The sequence below is a fragment of the Ranitomeya variabilis genome, chromosome 1 (assembly GCF_051348905.1).
Source record: "Ranitomeya variabilis isolate aRanVar5 chromosome 1, aRanVar5.hap1, whole genome shotgun sequence".
NCBI classification, from domain to species: domain Eukaryota; kingdom Metazoa; phylum Chordata; class Amphibia; order Anura; family Dendrobatidae; genus Ranitomeya; species Ranitomeya variabilis.
In genome coordinates this window covers 644,338,623-644,356,844 of record NC_135232.1, presented here as the reverse complement: position 1 = coordinate 644,356,844, position 18,222 = coordinate 644,338,623, and the positions used below count along the sequence as shown (strand labels likewise).

Below are 18,222 nucleotides of genomic sequence, written 5' to 3'. Positions count from 1 at the left end.
ATGAATGGACTACTTGATAGTTTTAGCTGATGTGTTATCTTCAGATGTTGGTGTTCAGACATGACTGCCGAGCCTCAGGATAGCCTATAATGTGGTTTAATAATAATAATAATAATAATCTTTATGTAGCGCCAACATATTCCGCAGTGCTTTACAGTTTAACAGTTTCAAACACAACAGTCATAGGTAACAACCTTAACAATACAATAATTAAAGCAAAATAAGACGACCCTGCTCATGAGAGCTTACAATCTACAATGAGGTGGGGAGATACAAAGTACAGGTGTGTATTTACAATGGTGTATTTACAATGATGGTCCAGCCATCTTCAGGGGGTGGGGGATAGTGAATGGGCTACACGCACACACACACACAAATATAAAATGACTGATTAGTGAACATGATAGGCCGCTCTGAACAAATGTGTTTTGAGCGAGCGTTTAAAACTATGCAAATTGTGGCTGGTCCTAATATCTTGGGGCAGAGCATTCCAGAGGATTGGCGCAGCACGGGAGAAGTCTTGGAGTCGGGAGTGGGAGGTACGGATTAGTGCAGAGGTTAGTCGGAAGTCATTTGCAGAGTGCAGAGGTCGGTTAGGCCGATAGACAGAAATGAGGGAGGAGATGTAAGGGGGTGCCGCACTGTGGAGAGCTTTGTGGGTGAGAACAAGTACTTTGAATTGGATCCTATAATGAATGGGCAGCCAGTGTAACGACTGGCGAAGAGCGGACACGTCCGAGTAACGATTAGCCAGATGGACGACCCTGGCTGCTGCATTAAGGATGGACTGGAGAGGGGAAAGTCACGTGAGGGGGAAGCCAATTAATGGAGTGTTACAGTAATCCAGGCGGGAGTGGATCAGGGCAACAGTGAGGGTTTTTGTTGTTTCCATGGTGAGAAAAGGGCAGATTCTAGAGTTTTTCTTTAGGTATAAGCGGCATGAGCGGGCAAGAGATTGTATATGGGATGTAAAGGAGAGATTGGTGTCAAACGTAACACCCAGACAGCGCACCTGTGATTTCCTTCCACCTATTTAATTTTTTATTTTTTTTTAACCAACAGTCTACAGTGAAATTACGTAACGTACAGCCGTTCACTGCTGATATATTCTGTTTCTCCTTAAATTCACTCTTGTGAAGGAAACTCTGAACAACTTTTTATATTATAGTGTGAACTTAACAGACAGAATTGCCTGAAATCCACAGGATCTTTAGAATGAAGAGCACTAGGTCACCATTACAGCTACTTCTATGTCATCTTGCACATTGACACAACCTGCTGCACAGGGATCTGCAGCAGGACTCCATTTTATCCTTGTGTTTCTCTGACCCTTTATCAAATAGAAGTTGAACAGTGTACTGTCAGTTCCTGTCTCTGTGCTGTAGACTTGCTGAAATAAGGCAGCAGTACATGTTCTGCTGTCCACAAGCCTCAAGCCTGCTATAATTCACTAGAATCATTAGAGGGCGCTCTGATTGTTTTCCAATCTAACCACATTAGGTTATATGCACATATTTTCAGTGTTTTGAGTGTTCAGGTTTTGAAAAAAGCCTGGTCCCGGGGAAAAATAAAGTGCATGTCACTTTTCTGAAGTGACTTCTAATGGAACTTACTCCAAATTACTCATTGTTCAAGTAAAAGATGGAAAAAAGACTTATTATACGATTTTTATATAGGTCCATTAATCCCACAGCGCTTTACAAGCATTATCATCTTTATCCCCATTGGGGCTCACAATCTAGATTCCCTATCAAGGATGTCTTTGGAGTGTGGGAAGAAACCGGAGAACCCGGAGGAAACCCACACAAGAACCTCTTCAAGAAACAAAAAAATCCTCTAAAAACTTCCAAAAGAGTCTTTCCTGAAACTGTACAAAGAAAACTCAGTGCAGGTTTTGTTTTTGAGGTGGTTGCCGTGCAAGAGGCTGCGTACGCGTATACAGTGTGTGTGTGTGGTGCATACAGTGTGTGTGTGTGTGTGTGTGTGGTGCTTACTGCTTACACAGTGTGTGTGTGTGTGTGTGTGTGTGTGTGTGTGTGTGTGTGTGGTGCTTACTGCTTACATAGTGTGTGTGTGTGTGGTGCTTACTGCTTACAGTGTGTGTGTGTGTGTTGCTTACTGCTTACACAGTGTGTGTGTGCGGTGCTTACTGCTTACACTGTGTGTGTGTGTGTGGTGCTTACTGCTTACACAGTGTGTGTGTGTGGTGCTTACTGCTTACACAGTGTGTGTGTGTGTGTGTGTGTGTGTGTGTGGTGCTTACTGCTTACACAGTGTGTGTGTGTGTTGCTTACTGCTTACACAGTGTGTGTGTGTGTGTGTGTGTGTGGTGCTTACTGCTTACACAGTGTGTGTGTGTGTTGCTTACTGCTTACACAGTGTGTGTGTGTGTGTTGCTTACTGCTTACACAGTGTGTGTGTGTGTGTGTGTGTGTGTGGTGCTTACTGCTTACACAGTGTGTGTGGTGCATACAGCATATACAGGGTGTGTGTGGTGCGATGGTTTTCCGCTGGTGGTACCGCCCAAGAGGCTGGTACCACCAGCAGTTTCCATATTGAGACACCCATCACTTAGTGAACTTCCACTGCTTGGAATTCTGGGATCCGGACACATCTGGACGGAACAGGATGTGAAGACATTACAAGGTAAGTATACAGTATATTAAGATATATGAAAGGCTGCCACTTTAGGTTCCTTTTAACAGTTGTGCTGGAAATTATATGTAACCTAATAACAAGCTGGTATTAGAAGATCCATCCCAATCTCTTAATTTGTAAGGGTTGCCCCATATCCGGAATAGTGACCGTACAGCTAATAAAATGGCCTGTGACCGGACACATCCACCTGCAATTTCTTTAATTGAAAACCGCTGCACTTTTTTTTTTTTTTTTTCTCCCCCCATGCGCAGTGGTTCTCAGGAGAGGTTGCTCACCTTCCAATAGATGGATATGTTTGTAAAGAGCCCAAATCCATGTGTTCTGCTGATGTAGTCTTTAATCCCAAAGATGGGAACACCATCTCTGGATCTAAGGAGGATGTGTGTATGAGAGTTTGCTTTTTACATGTGCAATAAAAAGCCAGAAAGCCACTTTATTTTTCTTAATTTTTTGTCTTCCTATCTTTCTTTTTTTTTCCTTTCTTTTCTCCTTTTTTTTTCTTCTTTCTTCTCTTTTCTCACTTCTTTTGTTTGTTTTTTTTCTTCAATTTTTTTCTTTTCTTTTTTTTTCCCTCATTGGACTGTTGCAGCCACAATATCTGTGACCTATAATGGCACATGATGCTTCTGTGACTGTTTAGCTGCGGCTTTCCTCGTCATATGGTTATCTGCAGCCGTCCTGTATTCTAGGGTCGGATGTACATTACACAGACTTGTGCTGTGGTTAATACATAACTAGTGAGCAATATCCCTTCCCGGTCTGTTATCAGAGGTTGGTGTATTGCACCAGGGCTGCTCTGTGACTTCCTCACTAACCACCTGTGCAGATATGTCGGAGGACGAGGAGTCCATACCACTGCTTGTGCTCCAGCCTGTGAGTATTAGGGGCTACATATCGTGTGTCTATCTACCAAGTATACGCACTACATTATCACAACACCCTTGTTAAACATTGAAGAAGGGCTTCAAACATATGTTTTTGGTTGTTTTTTTTTTTGCATGGATTTGCAATAGGAAGTTGAGTGATGCAAACACGTTTTCTTTCTAAGCGATCTCAGTGCTGTCATTGTAACTTTTTTCCCACCACTTTACTGATTCTGCTTCTGGTACATTTATTTGTAGCAATAGCAAACCTGATCCTACTATTGATATAGATGGCCATTGGGACAGTGAAATATTTGTCGAAAAGTCATAAGTGTAATCCGAGTCAGGAAAACATTTCATTTGTAAAACTAGATTGTTCTTGATGGTCATAGAACTGCATTGTATTGAAAACTAAGTGTGCAGTCGCACATGTACTCGCGTGCTTTAGATTACAGCCACAGCCCGACGGAATATAGGCTGAACTGGAGGGACAAATGTCTTTTTTCGGCCTTGCTAACTATGCTACTATGTTACTAGCATGGTCTTCCATTCTGTTATTATCCATTGATGGTAAAGTCGTGCTAAGACCTATGTGCATCTTTTAAAGTAATGCCAGATAATATTTTACATTTATAGATTTGTCTGTGCAGAACCTTACAAATAATGTGTTTATATTATGTATGAAAATTGTGTTAAACTTGTAATAACACAAGTATGCAAACAGAGCAATATAATATAGCGTAAGTTGTTCCCTATAAGTTTTAAGATCTGCCCGTTGCTTTGGATAAACATCTTTATTCGTTATTACCAGTACAGACCTAAAGGAGGTTTTCCAGGCACAAAAGAAACCAAATTTCCTATCCCTGTAATAAGTCCCCAAATTCTCCCCCGTTTTTGTTTTCTTGGTCATTTATTGTGTACATCCTGAACTTCCTGACAGCTCTCCTTGTGTGCATCTACTGTAGACTACATTTCCCAGAAGGCAGTGCACCTTCTCCGCCAGTGTTGTATCTGTCCCACAGCTGTCATGCTCCCATTCCACCTACAAAGCACCATCCTGAGACTGTACAGTCTCGAGATGGATAAATCTTTGCATACACTGTGTTTCTTGACACTGTCCTGCAGATAATTACGGTAAGTTGACACTAAGTGTTGACACTGGAACCACACAGGCTCATTCTACTACAGGGGACCAAGAGTCATATGATTTATTCATCCTAAAATAATCTAGCACTCTGGAAGCCTAGTATCATTCCTTCTTGCCAAAGTCACCAGTTCATAAAATTACCGTATTTTTCAGACCATAAGACGCCCTTTTTTTCCTTCAAATTTGGGGTGCGTCTTATGGTCCAAATGTAACATGTGGGAAGGGGGCAGAGGCGGAGTGGGATTGCACTTGAAGCAGGAAAATGTACTCGCTGCAGGAATCCGGCGCTGGGGAAACCACTTGATCCCGATGCTTAAAGTGAAGGAATATTCATTAGCTGCTTCCCTGCCCACCTGTCAGCGCCGAACAGTGAGCGGGGAGCAGCAAATGAATATTCCTTCACTTAAACAGTGGACACACATGGTTTCCCCAGCACCGAATTCCTGCAGAAGCTGGGGAGATCTTGTGTCTGGTGAAGGAGGGGGCAGGATGCCAGAGGAGAGATCGCTGCATACCTGACAGCACAGCCCAGGCTGTGCTGGATGCTGAGTGCTCCGGCAAAGGACCTGTGTGAGGTCATGAAGAGGGCGGGCTGGAGCATCACATGACAGCACAGAGCCCTCCCTCTTAATGATGTCATCACAGGTCCTTCAGATACTGCAGTAGAATCTGCAAGCTTCCTCTTATGACCTGTGGAGAGGCAACAAGAGGGAGGGCTCTGTGCGGTCATGGGATGCTCCTGCTTATCTTTACCTCACCACAGCGTGTCTGGCTGCAGGACCTGAACAGCCTGAACAAGCAAGAATTAATTAAAAGGTTATATTTAAAACACATAAAAAAGCAAACTGCTACTCCTGTAATGAACTATAACTCCCAGCATGCCATAGGATATGCAGGACATGCTGGGAGTTATAGTTATCCCCTAGGATCTTAAAGGGAACCGGTCACCCTCAAAATCGAGGGTGAGGTAAGCCCACCAGCATCAGGGGCTTATCAACAGCATTCTGGAATGCTGTAGATAAGCCCCCGATGTATCCTGAAAGATGAGAAAAAGAGGCTAGATTATACTCACCCAGGGGCGTTCCCGGTCCGGTCCGATGGGCGTCGCGGTCCGGCGCTTCCTATCTTCATCAGATGACGTCCTCTTCTTGTCTTCACACTGCAGCTCCGGCACAGGCGTACTTAGTTTGCCCTGTTGAGGGCAGAGCAAAGTACTGCAGTGCGCAGGCGCCAGGTAAGGTCAGAGAGGCCCAGCACCTGCGCACTGCAGTACTCTGCTCTGCCCACAACAGGACAGACAAAGTATGCCTGCGCTGGAGCCGCAACAGGAAGCAAAGAAGAGGACAACATCGTTTGAAGATGGGAGGCGCTGGACCCGGACCATGACGCCCATCGGACCGGACCGAATCGAGTGAGTATAATCTAATTTGTTTTTCTTATCTTTCAGGTTACGTCAGGGGCTTAACTACAGCATTCCAGAATGCTGTAGATAAGCCCCTGATTGTGGTGGGCTTAGCTCACCATCGATTTTTGGGGTGACAGGTTCCCTTTAAAGCATCACTCCAGTGTTATTTTTCAGTGCTGCAGTGGTGCTTTAAATATAAGCCCTGTGCCCCCATTCTTATACTCGCCCTCCAGCGTCTTCATAGAATACTTTAGACACCACTCTGGTCCCGCAGCACCATCTTCTACCCGTAGCTTCCAACATAATAACATACTATTATATGTAGTGTTATTATATATAATAGTATGTTATTTATGTTATTAACCCCAAGGGTGGTTTGCATGTTAATGACCGAGCCAATTTTTACAATTCTGACCACTGTCCCTTTATGAGATTATATCTCTGGAAAGCTTGCATGGATCCCAGTGATTCTGACATTGTTTTTTCGTGACATATTGTACTTCATGTTAGTGGTAAAATTTCCTTGACATTACTTGCGTTTATTTGTGAAAAAAAAGCGGAAATTTGGCGAAAAGTTCACAATTTTCCAACTTTAAATTTTCATGCCCTTAAATCACATAGATATGTCACACAAAATAATTTAATAAGTAACATTTCCCACATGTCCACTTTACATCAGCACAATTTTTGGAACCAAATTTTTTTTTGTTAGGGAGTTATAAGGGTTAAAAGTTGACCATCAATTTTTCATTTTTACAACACCACTTTTTTTTTTTGGGACCACATCACATTTGAAGTCACTTTGAGGGGTCTATATGATAGAAAATACCGAAGTGTGACACCATTCTAAAAACTGCACCCCTCAAGGTGCTCAAAATCACATTCAAGAAGTTTATTAACCCTCCAGGTGTTTAACAGGAATTTTTGGAATGTTTAAAAAAAAAAAAAAAAAAATTAACTTTTTTTCACAAAAAATTTTCTTCAGATCCAATTTGTTTTATTTTCCCAAGGGTAACAGGAGAAATTGGACCCTCAAGGTAGTTGTGCAATTTATCCTGAGTACGCTGATACCCCGTATGTGGGGGTAAACCACTGTTTGGGCGCACGGCAGAGCTCAGAAGGGAGGGAGCACCATTTGACTTTTCAATTGAAAATTGACTGTAATTGAGAAAGGGCACCAAGTCGCGTTTGGAGAGCCCCTGATGTGCCTACACAGTGGAAACCCCCCACAAGTGACACCATTTTGAAAAGTAGACCCCCCCCCAAGGAACTTAACTAGATGTGTTGTGAGAACTTTGAACCCCCATGTGTTTCACTACAGTTTATAATGCAGAGCCGTGAAAATAAAAATAAACATTTTTCCCACAAAAATTATTTTTTTTTATCCCCAAAATTTTTATTTTCCCAAGGGTAACCAGAGAAATTGGACCCCAAAAGTTGTCCAATTTGTCCTGAGTGCGCTGATACCCCATATGTTGGGGTAAACCTTTGTTTGGGCGTACGGGAGCATTCGGAAGGGAAGGAGCACTGTTTTCTTTTTCAGCGCAGAATTGGCTGGAATTGAGATCGGACGCAATGTCGCATTTGGAGAGCCCCTGATGTGCCTAAACAGTGGAAACCCCCAATTCTAACTCCAACCCTAACCCCAACACACCCCTAACCCTAATCCCAACCATAACCCTAACCACACCCCTAACCCGAACACGCCCCTAACACTAATCCCAACACACCCCTAACCCCAACACACCCCTAACCCCAACACACCCCAACCCTAATCCCAGCCGTAAATGTAATCCTAACTGTAGCCCCAACCCTAACTGTAGCCCCAACCCTAACTGTAGCCCCAACCCTAACTGTAGCCCCAACCCTAACTGTAGCATAGAAATAAATAGTTTTTTTTATTTTATTATTTTTCCCTAACTAAGGCGGTGATTTACTATATATAGCGGGTTTTTATGTTTGGCAACTGTCACACACTAAAAGACGCTTTTTATTGCAAAAAAATAGTTTTTGCGTTACCACATTTTGAGAGCTATAATTTTTCCATATTTTGGTCTACAGAGTCATGTGATGTCTTGTTTTTTGCGGGACGAGTTGACGTTTTTATTGGTACCATTTTTGGGCACATGACATTTTTTGATCGCCTTTTATTCCGATTTTTGTTAGGCAGAATGAACAAAAACCAGCAATTCAAAAATTTCTTTGAGGGGGGGGGAGACGTTTATACCGTTCTGCGTTTTGTAAAATTGATAAAGCAGTTTTATTCTTCGGGTCAGTACGATTACAGCGATACTTCATTTATATAATTTTTTTATGTTTTTGCGCTTTTATACAATAAAAACTATTTCATAGAAAAAATAATTATTTTTGCATCGCTTTATTCTGAGGGCTATAACTTTTTTATTTTTTTCGCTGATGATGCTGTATGGCAGCTTGTTTTTTGCGGGACAAGATGAGGTTTTCAGGGGTACCATGTTTATTTATATCCAATAGTCTTTTTGATCGCGTGTTATTCCACTTTTTGTTTGGCTGTATGATCATAAAGCATTGTTTTTTGCCTCGGTTTTTTTTTGTGTGTTCACTGAAGGGGTTAACTAGTGGGACAGTTTTATAGGTCGGGTCGTTACGCACGCGGCGATGCTAAATATGTGTACTTTTATTGTTTTGTACAAAAAGAAAAAAAAGGAGCATGAACCGCACATCCCAAAATCATACGTTGATCTAAAGCCGCTAGGCAAAAATGTATATACTGAACGTGAGGTTTTCAGTTTAACATTCTGATCAGACTGTATGAAGCCCACTGCCACTTCACGGCAAACTTCGTAGTGGGTCCTAACGCCCTAACGGAGCGGAGCCATGCGGCGACCACCGCCACAGCGGCCATGCACCAGCAGGGCGGACGGCCTGTTGCCCCACAGCACCCATGCTGCGAGACTGAGCCCCCATGACTCCAGACCGCGCCGCCCCACCAGCACAAAGCCACAGCAACAATGGCCGCCACACAGCACCAGCACCAAAATGAAAGGAGCATTTAAACTCACCTTCCTCCAGCTCTTCAGTGAGAGCCAAAATGGGCTAGACCCCTTACTGAGTCTAAATGCTCCTTTCATTTTGGTGCTGGTGCTGTGTGGCGGCCATTGTTGCTGTGGCTTTGTGCTGGTGGGGCGGCGCGGTCTGGAGTCATGGGGGCTCAGTCTCGCAGCATGGGTGCTGTGGGACAACAGGCCGTCCGCCCTGCTGGTGCATGGCCGCTGCGGCGGTGGTCGCCGCACGGCTCCGCTCCGTTAGGGCGTTAGGACCCACTACGAGGTTTGCCGTGAAGTGGCAGTGGGCTTCATACAGTCTGATCAGAATGTTAAACTGAAAATCTCATGTTCAGTATATAAATTTTTGCCTAGCGGCTTTAGATCAACGTATGATTTTGGGATGTGCGGTTCATGCTCTTTTTTTTTTTCTTTTTACACTTTCATTGTTTGTTTTTTATTAACATAAAGAAATGTATTTTTTGGAGCAATATATATATTTTTTTCTTTATTTAAATATGCAAATTGCCTCTTCTGAGAAAAAGAGGACTTAACTCTATAGCGCCACCTGTTGGAAGTAGCGATCCTACAAGTCACAATCAACCCTTTAACGAGTCGTGCAATATGACTTAGGATAAAAGCCAAATCAGTATCTCAATTCGCAGACACGGTGTTTCGGGCTGTTGGCCCTCGTCAGTGCGAAGCATGAGAACTGATTTGGCTAGGTGAGAGGCTCTGGACTGGGGTCCAAGGGGTAACATTTCTCCTTATGGAGAGTGACATACCAGCTGGCTTGTCAAGGTAAGGAGGCTTATTCCTTGTGGCTCAAAAGTGGCTCAGGTAGTGCAGCTCATCCAGGATGGCACATCAATGTGAGCTGTGGCAAGAAGGTTTGCTGTGTCCAGAAGCTGCAGGCACTACCAGGAGACAGGCCAGTACACCAGGAATCGTGCAGGGGGCCGCAGGAGGGCAACAACCCAGCAGCAGGACCGCTACCTCAGCCTTTGTGCAAGGAGGAACAGGAGGAGCACTGCCAGAGCCCTGCAAAATGACATCCAGCAGGCCACAAATGTGCGGTTAGAAGCCGACTCCATGAGGATAGTCTGAGTGCCCCACCATCCACAGATGGTGGTTGTGCTCACAGCCCAACACGGTGCAGGACACTTGGCATTTGCCACAGAACACCAGTATAGGCAAATTCGCCACTGGCGCCCTGTGTTCTTCACAGATGAAAGCAGGTTCACACTGAGCACATGTGACAGACGTGACAGAGTCTGGAGACGCCGTGGAGAGCGATCTGCTGCCTGCAACATCCTTCAGCATGACCGGTTTGACAGTGGGTCAGTAATGGTGTGGGGTGGCATTTCTTTGGAGGGCCGCACAGCCCTCCATGTGCTTGACATAGGTAGCCTGACTGCCATTAGGTACCGAAATGAGATCCTCAGACCCCTTGTGAGACCATATGCTGGTGCGGTTGGCCCTGGGTTCCTCCTAATGCAGGACAATGCCAGACCTCATGTGGCTGGAGTGTGTCAGCAGTTCCTGCAAGATCAAGGCATTGAAGCTATGAATCCAATTGAACACATCTGGGACATCATGTCTCGCACCATCCACAGACTGTCCAGGAGTTGGTGGATGCTTTAGTCCAGGTCTGGGAGGAGATCCCCCAGGAGACCGTCCACCGCCTCATCAGGAGCATGCCCAAGTGTTGTAGGGAGGTCATACAGGCACGTGGAGGCCACACACATTACTGAGCATCATTTCCTTGTCATTTCCTTGAGGCATTTCCACTGAAGTTGGATCAGCCTGTAACTTCATTTTCCACTTTGATTTTGAGCATCATTCCAACTCCAGACCTCCGTGGGTTATTAGTTGTGATTTACGTTGATAATTTTTTTAGGTTTTATTGTTCTCCAAACATTCCACTATGTAATGAATAAAGATTTACAACTGGAATATTTCATTCAGTGATATCTGGGATGTGGGATTTTAGTGTTCCCTTCATTTTTTTGAGCAGTGTGTGTGTATATGTATGTATGTGTGTGTGTGTGTGTGTGTGTATGTATATATATATATATATATATATACGTTTGATCGCTTGTAGAATACACTGTAGTACTATAGTGTATTGTGAAATTGCCTAACATTTATAGCTGGACAGACATGTGGCTCTTAGTTAGGCTCCTCGACTGTCACTACCAAGGCTACCCATCTGCACCCAGGGATCATGTCACATTTGGTTTTCTGAATTGACTGCGCCATGGTAAAGCTTTTCAACTACCACTGTTATGCATGACCGTGACATTTTAACAGGTTAAACAATTGCATTCAGTGCTAGATCTGATCACTAGAGATGGGTGAACCTGAACAGCAAAGTTCGGCGTCCGTACCAACACTTACTGTTTAAGCACGGACACCGAACACGGACATCACCAGGAAGTCTGTGTTATTGTTTGGGTTTTGCACCTCGAACACTGGGTGTTTGTCGCGCTGTCATCTGCTTCTGATTGTTGGTAAAATCGCCACTGGTCAGACATCCGTGGTTCCCACCCCTCAGTAACCGCGTGAGCCCACAGCTGTGATCAGAGGTATAAAGTTTACCTCCGATCACTGGTGTCAGATGATGGGAATACTTCTCCCATGAGACTACGCCTTCTGCCACTAATTACAGCGGAGTGGCTGATGGAAGTATTCATCAGCCGGCTCCCACACTGTAAATAAATAAAAAGAAAAAAAAAACTGCTCAGGTTTCCCCCTTTTTTTGACAACCAGCCTTGCTGAAGCAGACAACTGTGGGCTGGTATTCTCAGGCTGGTAAGGAGCCATGGATATTGCCTCCCTCCCTCAGCCTAAAAATCAGCAGTCCGCAGCTGCCCAGAAAAGGTGTATTTATTATTTGGTGCTTTCTGGTGACTTTCTCACTATTCAAGCAGGGATCTTACAAAGGTTACCGCAGTTCAGGGGCCCGGCTGGGTACGCAACTTCAGTGACTGGCGGTAACCTCAATGACATCACCGCTAGTCACTGAGGCTGCTCTCGCAGCAACTCATTCTCCCAGTGGAAACCTCTGCACTGTCCAGGTTGAAAACTGTTTATTCCTAGACATGGAATACGGCCTGGGACAGAACAATGGACAGGTGAGGGATATTGCTGTTTTTTTCTTTGTTTTATTACCAGAGACGAGGGCTTCAGTGGAATAGGCGATGACGTGAGTATGGTTTAATGTAGAATCATTAAGGAGTCTGTGTCGTTCTTTCAATTAAAAGATTTCACTCTGGCTGTGTGCTTATTTTCAATGCAACTATAAGATTAATGATGGATAGGTGTCTTTTAAACGCCTCTCTGTTAGTAATTTGTGGGCTTGAGGTCACCGGACGATACAAAGGTAACATGAACCCCACATGCCACCACTAAAGGGCAAATGGGAAGAGCCGGTCAAAGCACCAGGATTGGTGCATCTAATAGGTGTCCCTTTTCTGGGTGGCTGTGGACAGCTATTTTTAGGCTGGGGGGTGTGGGCCATATTCATGACCCCTTACCAGCCTGAGAATACCAGACCCAGCTGTCATCTTTAGCTAGGCTGGTTGTCAAAAATAGGGGGACCCCACGTCATATATTAAAAGAAAAATGCAAAAGGACCCCCCTAGTTTTGATAACCAACCTTGCTGAAGCTGACAGCTGAGGGTTGCAGCTCCCAGCTTTGAGTTTTGCCTGGCTGGTTATCAAAAATACAGGGGAAACAACCTTTTTTTTTTTATTTATTTAGATCATTGGCTCTGGCTGATGAATACTTCCATTAGCCGAACTTGCTGTTATTAGCGGCAACAGTTGTCTGCTGACGGAGCAGTAGTAAACTTTATACCTCCGATCATAGCTATGGGCTCACGCTGTCATTTGATAGCGTGGAAACCACGGCTGTCTAACCGGCGGTAACGATTTCACCATCGATCAGAAGCAGTGTTTGCCGCTCTGTCTGCCACGCCATCATGGGCATAACAGTGGATGTTTGGGCCCCCTATTCAAGTGAATGGGGTTCGGGTCTGGGTACTGTTCTGGTACCCAAACTTTATTAACCTGTCCTACCATGCCTGCTGGACCCGAACATGGCAGCTGTTAAATGACATGGAAACTAGTGGATGCCTGTTTACGATGGTGCACCACCGTCCTATCTGCACAAAACGATTAACATGATAATCTGTGCGCATTGCATGATCGTCAGCACAACACCTGATTACACAGGACAATGTGCTGCTGAGAATGCTTACAAACCATTGAAGTCGACAAACGAGTATTTTGCTCCTTCATCTGGTGTTTACAGGCCTGTTGAGACAGGACGATTATTGGGGCCCCTTCCCTCGCACTGTAAGAAGCAGGTTCTGCATTTGATCCTTCCCTAAAAGCGTCCCCTTTCTCCCCGTCGGCCTAACCCCTTAGATGCTGTTGTTGCTTTTGGCCACAGCATCTAAGGGTGATTACGGCTTGTGCATGGTGGGTGCACATCCATTAGTGTGGATTATACAAGGGGGATTCAGCCTTAATATCTGGTAGGAAACGCTGCGTCCTAAAATAACCACAGGACCCCAAATTCTGCTCCACATTTATCTCCGACCGCTGTAATGATTTTTACGGTTTTTATTGTGCTGCTTGCTCATGTCGCTAGCGAGAGAAATCCCCTTCTCGCGTCCCATCCGTCTGCTTTAATAATGGCGATGCCTGCGTCTGTGAACTGCAAACAGAAAAACATGAGATCAGATTCTGCCTCTACATAGTTTCCTCTCAAAATCAAGAAATATCCCGAATTGTTAAAAGTTCTGTTCAACTATCTTTTAAAGGAGCACTCCAAACAAAACGACGAGGAACTCACTAGGCCTGACTTATGGGAAACTTGTTGCGCACAGCAGCCAATAACATCTCGGCTTTCACTACTAAAGTGGCTCGGAATGCTGGTTGCTATGGGCAACAACACAATTTATGTCTATAGCATATGTCCTGCTGCGCTTTCCTTAGTTTGCTTACTAACAGTTACCATTTTGGCAGGACCGTTAAAGCCAAAAAAAACCACACGGTTTATGCACACCCAAAGTGTCTTGGGGTTAGTTCTTGTCCGCCAAAATTCGGGACTTTAAAAATGTTGGTAATGCCTACTCATTTGGAAAGCAAAACTGTTATAGTTTTCTTTTTTGGTGGCCATATTGCTCACCACAACGACTCAACAAAATTTGGATTCGGATCTTTACCTGTTCTACAGCTCACACGGTGACTATGGTGATTTCTCCTCCTGATTCGGCGGCGACGTCTGTGCACGCTTTTATATTTCCGAGATGCCATGTTGATATCGCGAGGTTATCCTTTTCTTGGTCTGGAGCAGTGCAAGGCCGAAGTCAGGATTCCAAATAGAATGTTCGTGACATGCGCAATGACATCAGTTTTATGAAATCATGGAATATGCAAATGGCTTAGGTCAACCGACCACACCCTCTGACTAAACAAAGGGGCCACACCTGCTTGCTATGTCATCAAATAGAATATGCAAATTGCTTAGGTCATCCAACCACGCCCTCTGACTAAACAAAGGAGCCACACCCACTTGCCAGGTCATTGAATTATAACATCACAATAGTAAGCCGCTCTAAAATTCCCTCCTGGAGTCCTGGGGCCATCCTTTATCATCTTGCTCCTGCCAGAACCACCAATTTGTCATCATGCCATCAAGAGCGAGGTCAGAACTCAAGGGACGTAGGAGACTACGTCAGACGAGGAAAAGCCACCTGAAGCACCATGCTGGCCGCAGGACAGGTGATTTTACTGTCCAGTGAATACTATACTATATACTGAATAGCTATTATTTACTATGTTTTCTTTTTAGTTCGCAAGCGCAGACGACGCCAGCATGCAGTGTATAGGCGGAAGACTTAAAGACTGAAAACTACATCTCCTCATATCAATGCCATGTCTCAAGTCTTTGACATCAACAAAACCATTATGAAGACTGTGGCCGGAGATGTTGTTGTTAATAAATTTAAGGAGCAAAATTGTGTCCTGTGATCATTTTACTTATAGAACGCGTCTTTTATATTTTTGTGCTTTAGGTAAAGGATTCATTTTAAGGTGCACTGTTCCTTTAAATCCTTCCTTGTTAAATAGAAGGATAAATAAACCTGGGAAATAATTAAAAAAAAATAAAGTAAAAATTATATTTTTACAAATTAACAGACAATGAAGAAAATAAAGTAAAAAACAATAATATATATATGCATGCATGCATGCATGCATGCATGCATACATACATACATGCATAAATTATATTTTATTTTGTTCATTATCTGTTAATTTTTAAAAACCATTGTTATATATTTATATATATGTGTGTGTATGTATGTGTATATATATATATATATATATATATATATATATATATACATATATACAGTATATATACGGTATATAACAATTGTTTTTAAAAATTAAGATAATGAACAAAATAAAAAATAAAATATAATTTATGTATGTATGTAAGTGTGTATGTATATATGTGTGTGTGTGTGTGTGTATGTGTTTATATATATATATGTGTGTATGTGTATATATATATATATATATGTGTGTATGTGTGTGTGTGTATGTGTATGTGTATATATATATATATATATATATATATATATATATATATATATATATATATATATATATATATATATATATATATATATATTTATATTACAGACCAAAAGTTTGGACGCCCCTTCTCATTTAAAGAATTTATGAAAATTGTAAACTCACACTGAAGGTGTTGAGGGAGGATCTAAAGTGATAAGTGAAGTGTTAACTCAGTGATTTCCAAATTAATATACAAGGTGTTGCCGGCAACTGAAAATAACCAGACGGAGACGTGTGTCTCTGTTTGGGGGGGATCAAGCTGATCTCTCTGGCCCCCGTTTATTCTGTATGACTTATCATAGTCATAGAAATTATACTTCAACCAATCAGCATAAGAACACGCTCACAGTTCTTAACCTATAAGAATGCAGGAACAGTCTGTGCGTCAAAGTTTTGTAGAACAATACACCCTCAGTCTCATGTTCTGTTTAGATTGCAACAATCAAGGTCTCATAACAGCTGTAAACTTTAGCCTACTAACAAAATTTATATCAAAACAACAAAATGGAGTCGAAAAGCACAAAATGGAGAATCTTTCTTAATTTCTTCCTTCACATTCCCCCCTAGATAAATTTTAATTAATGTCCAGCATCAGAGGTACTATCCCAAGCTATAAGCTCGAGGGGTACTGGTCTTCACATGGCTGGTGCCATGTTACCAGTCATGGCTGTTGCGGCGTACCCATCCCCCCTGTATACTAGAATTTACGAATAACAATTATTGATAACAGTAGTGGAGATCTTTTGAAGATAGCCATGCGCTTGGCTTCAACATCTTCATCAGGTATCTTTGTGAAATCGGTGTAGAGAAGAGCAGGGGTGGCAACGCTTTTGGTTTCATCATTAGTTGTCTTAGTGCAGAATTTCCAAATACACACAGAAATGCACCAAAGAACAAGTTTTAGTATTACATACATAACAAGGATAAAGGCAACAATATATAACAAATTTTGCAAGATTCCAGCTATCCAGCCCCCAAATCCCTTAAACCAATTTGCTGGATTAAGAAAGGAGAAGATGTCTGCCCACCAACTGTCCTTATTACGGTCATTGCCTTTATTATATTGATCTCTGAGTCTTTGAATGTCCTCTAACTTTAACTTCATAGTGCTATTGGGATCTATATAATGACAGCAAGCAGGTCCAATAATCTGACACATACCACCCTGTGCTGCTGTTAAGTAATCCAGTACTACAGTATGTTGATTAGTGACTATGATAAGTTGGTTTTGGACAGCAACAGTAGTATTAAGTATATCCAATATATCCCAAATTTGATCATCCAAATAATCTGTGGCCCTAAGCAATTTATCCCACATTTGTGTAATCATAGGGTAAATGGAGATAGAACTGACAATTTTATTGGCTATACCCATCTGTACTACTAATCTTTCATGATATTGTACAAACTTATTATTCAAGAAAGTTGGGGAATTTGGGCTGTCCCATGCGGTTACCAATATTATTATATGGAAATACGAAAAACCAAAACATTATGTCCCCTTATTTGCCACTAGTCTGTTTGACCAGCTTGCAGTGCGATGCGTAGATCCACGTCGACCTTCCTTCCAGCTTTACTGACATAGGAGTGATGAGGAGGGCTTGGTAGGGACCGTCATACAAGGGTTCTAGTCCATATTTTCTGACATGGCTTTTCACGACCACGAAACCACCAAACTTTAAATTGTGACAAGTGTCGGTTTCTGCTAAATCTGGAAGGCAAGAAAAAAACTAAAACATGGGTGTTAGCAAGATTTTTACTAAGCTGAATAACATATTGAACAGCACTGTCAGTTTCTTCTGATAACTACTGAGGCTGGAAATTTGCAACTGGGGGCCTAGAACCAAACAATATCTCATATGGGAACAGGCCATGTTTTGCCTCAGGGGTAGTACGAATATGGTACAGTACAATGGGTAGGTGCTCTGGCCATGGAGCCGTAGTCTCCTGCATCATTTTGGTCAATTGTCCCTTCAGTGTGCCGTTCAGCCTCTCAACTTTCCCACTGGATTGTGGATAGTACAGAGTATGGAGGGCTACAGTGGATCCAAGCATTATCAAAACCTCCTGATACACATGAGACGACTTCTGGAACACTATATCTGCATATGACTTCCATCACCAGTTTCTTCGCTGTGGTTTTGGCAGTCATGTTGGTAACGGGGAATGCTTCCGGCCAACTGGAGAACATATCAACAACCATCAGACAATATTCATACCTTCCAGACTTAGGCAACGTGATATGGTCCACTTGGAGCCTTTGGAAAGGATAGTCAGGCTTAGCAAGGTGCTTCGGGGGTACCTGTTGAAGTTGACCAGGATTGCAGGTCTGACAGATGTTACATGCACGGTTGAGTGCTGTCAGGACGGTAGAAATACCTGGAGCCCAGTAGAATTTTTGTACATTTTTTCCTCGATGTGTGGGCCCATGTGCCCACATGGCAATAGCAGGGTACATCCGCTTAGGGA

General features: G+C 43.0%; 1 protein-coding gene and 1 long non-coding RNA gene across 9 annotated transcripts in view; both read left to right on the top strand.

Annotated features, from left to right (window-relative positions):
• Positions 1 to 18,222, top strand: part of PSEN1 (presenilin 1) — an 89,969-nt gene that overhangs the window by 18,421 nt on the left and 53,326 nt on the right. The gene's annotated exons all lie outside the window — the stretch shown is intronic.
• Positions 14,733 to 15,128, top strand: LOC143815129 (uncharacterized). The gene is made up of 2 exons (XR_013223689.1): positions 14,733 to 14,892; positions 14,963 to 15,128. It is a non-coding gene; the product is annotated as an uncharacterized LOC143815129 (long non-coding RNA).